The sequence below is a fragment of the Orycteropus afer genome, unplaced genomic scaffold (assembly GCF_000298275.1).
Source record: "Orycteropus afer afer isolate SDZICR_OR568_19922 unplaced genomic scaffold, OryAfe1.0 scaffold00042, whole genome shotgun sequence".
NCBI lineage: Eukaryota > Metazoa > Chordata > Mammalia > Tubulidentata > Orycteropodidae > Orycteropus > Orycteropus afer.
Window position 1 is genome coordinate 16137178 of NW_006921629.1, and position 3347 is coordinate 16140524.

At 45.9% G+C, this 3347-nt stretch overlaps 1 pseudogene; it reads left to right on the top strand.

Annotated features, from left to right (window-relative positions):
• Positions 1–1603: 1603 nt before the first annotated feature.
• The window catches only part of LOC103194239, a 13634-nt pseudogene continuing 11890 nt past the window's right edge, over positions 1604–3347 (top strand).

Genomic DNA, 3347 nt, shown 5'->3' on the forward strand with positions numbered 1-3347 from the left:
CCAAGTTATATTGTGTGTTTCTCTTTGTGAGGTCTTCACCACAGACCAGACCACGGTTTTGAGGACCATGACCTTGGAAACCCCAGGACACATGCTCCGCATGGTTGCTTCTGGCTCTGACACTCTAGGATTAAAATAGAGTTTGGGACCCACCTTCTCTGTGTATTACTCTGGGAAATATCTGTCACAATGCCTAGAACACCCTATCTCAGGCGCCACAGCTGGAATTTTAGGGTCCCAATTGGACCCACTTTTAGATTTTCAATTTTATCTTTCCTTCTCACCCCACTCCCCCAACCTCCTATTTATTCTTCTTCCACAAACACACACAGAATTTGCCAGAATTCTGTAGGAATCTCAGGGAATTTTTTTTTTTTTAAGGATTTCATGCCCGAATGTTAATGGCTTGGTGAGTCATCCTATGATTGGCATATTTTAAACTCCTGAAAGCACTCATACAGTTGCATCTTTAGTGGTCATTTCCGACTTAAATGTTTTTAAAGCTCAATAAATAGTTGTACCTAATTCTCTTCTCTCCTTCTCTGAGAGTGAAGATGAAGCTGGTCGCTATAAAGATGTCTTCATCCTTTGATCCTGTCCACCCATAGGACGCTAATTTTAAAATACACTTTAATAAAAGCACTCAACTCTAAGGTTGGGGCCATGGTGCTGGATGGAAGCCAGACTCCGAAGCTGGGCTGGGGTGGGCGGGGCGAAGGAGGACCTGCCGGGGTCCACCCACTCCCGCTCTCCAAAAGCTCCCACTCCTCGCGCACAGCGAAGTAGTCCGGACCTTCGACCTTCGTGCGCGCTCCCTTTAAAACTTCGCGGGTGCTCCTTGCGCAGGCGCAGTGGTGCGGGACTGTTAGCCGCGGAAGCGCCGGCATCGTAAGATGCCGTAGTTGGCTGTGTTTGCAGCTCCCACAGGCAGCGATAACACTTGGGTAGTGTGAGAGGTGTGCTGTTGGCCAGCCGCCGAAGACTTTTATGTGAGCTGGGCCAACATGGAGGGAGGGATGGGGAAAGCCGCCCACCCAGTGACTGGTAGCCCCAAAGTCCTGAGTTACCACCTCGCCCACTGAATAGCTACCTCCCGTTTCCTCACCAGAGAAGTTCTGGTGGCGCAGTGGTTGAAGCGTTTGTCTGGTAACCAGCAGGTCGGCTGTTGGAACCCACCAGCCGCTGTGCCGGAGAGAGCTGAGGCAGGCTGCTTCTGTAAAGATTTACAGCCTTGAAAACCCTAGAGGACAGTTCTACTTTGTCATATAGGGTCTGGCAATCGACTAGATGGCAGTTCCTTTGATTTGGTTTCCTCACCCGCTTTGTCATTCCCCCTAATCTCGGGCCGTATTGAACGCAAGGCAAGAGGAGCCTTAGTTCTAGGATGGACCCGGCACCTGGCCCCAGCGGATTGAGCAGAGATCCAGAGATGCAGCTCTCCACAACCAGCACGGATTACCTTCTTTCTAATACTTCTCAGATTTTAAAATTGAAGAGAAGACTTGTTCGTGAACTGAGAAGTGTTTTGAGTTGCAGGCTTTGTGGAGAAGGGCTTGGGGGATGTGAGGGGTATGTACTTTTTGTTTTCCATCCCTTACTTGGCATGCGACCTCTCTCTCCACAGCATTCTCTGTTCACAGTATGCTCCGAGTCTGACCGTCTGTATTCAGGCCACGGCTTCCCAAATGCTGCAAGGGCCGGACCTGGCTTCTATGCCATCACCAACTTTTATTCAGTAAGGGCTGCTCACTGAGCGCAAAAGGCATACGACCGAAACGTACTCTTTCAAAAATCTCCAGTGAAGGTGGGTCTAAGTGTGGAATTCCTAGCTCCAGTGTAAGGAAATGCTGAATGCAGTAATAAGAGGCTAGTATTAGCACTGTCAGAATGCTCCTTGGAAGACAGGACGTTGAGACTTCGTCTCACTTACTTTGGACAGGTTTCAGGAGAGACCAGTCCCTGGAGAAAGGACATCAAAAAAGTAGAGGGTCAGCAAAAAAGAGGGAGGCCCTCAACAAGGTGGACTGACACAGTGGTTGCAACAAAGGGCCCAAACATAGCAACGGATGCAAAGCTGTTACAGGACGGGGCAGTGTTTTCCTTCTGTTGTACACAGGTTTGCTTTGAGTCAGAAACAGTTGGACAGCAGACAGCACTTGGTCTACACTTTGGTTTATAGAATGTTTCAGATGCATTAGCACACTGACCCTCCAGTTCCCCATTTTTTGGGTGCAGAAACGCAGGGTAGTTAAGTGACTTGCTTAAGGTTCATGACAATAATCGTTGGAACTAGGGGTCAAACCCAAATGTACTGATGGTAAATCTCATGTCATTCTATGCTGCCTCTAAATTTAAAAATCTTTAAAAGAATCTTGCTTAGGTTTACTTTTATGTGAGTTTAAAATGCATGAGCTAGACACTTACCAGCCATAACATAAAGGATTCTTTTTACTATCAAAATGCCTATTCAGAACTCCATTTAGTTCCCAAAAAAACCCAAAACCAAACTCATTGCTGTGTAGTCGGATCCAACTCACAGCGACCTCTCCTTGGGTTTCTGATGCTGTATCACTATGGAAGTAGATTTACCAATCTTCCTTCTGGGGTGTGCAGACGATGGGAAAAGATACTTGAATGCATTGTTGAAACCCTGTTCCTCCTAAGGTATCAAGCAATTTTACTTTGCCAGAGGCCCAGAACTCTTTCATTGTGTGCCTCAATCTGAACATCTTTCTTTATTCAAGGACTTTCAGTGCCTCTGAATATTTGAGTGAAGCCTAGGTATCCTAAACCTTTCACTTTATAATTGTATGTCTTTATAAGCCTTCTCTGATTGCTTTCTTGATCCTTCCCACTCACCATGCTGCGTAATCTTGCCCTACTCCTTTCCTTTTGCTTTCACTTTGTAGTCTGTGACTTCTCCTCAGTGTTAATTCCAGGTATACTACCACCACTTCTGTGCCCTTTGAGCACCTCTTCAATCCTAGGTCTATTCCCTGTGGTTAAAATGCTTTCATGTCAGACAGTCTTTCATTTTCAGACTAGGATCTACCTGCTTCTAACTCATGACTCTCTCACATAAGCACTTAGTATGGATATGATGGAAAGATTATGAAAAAGTTCATATGTTTGTGAGTAGTGAGTTTTTAGTACTTTGTGGACATTTAGACCATTTCATAAACTTTTTGACTGCTAACCAGAAGGCTGGTGGTTCAAACCCACCAGCAACTCCTCAGGAGGAAGACTGGACAATCTACTTTCATAGCGATACTGCCTCGGAAACAAGGAGGAGTTGCTATGAATCAAATCCAGCATGACAGCAGTGAGTTTGTTTTTTTTTTTTTTTG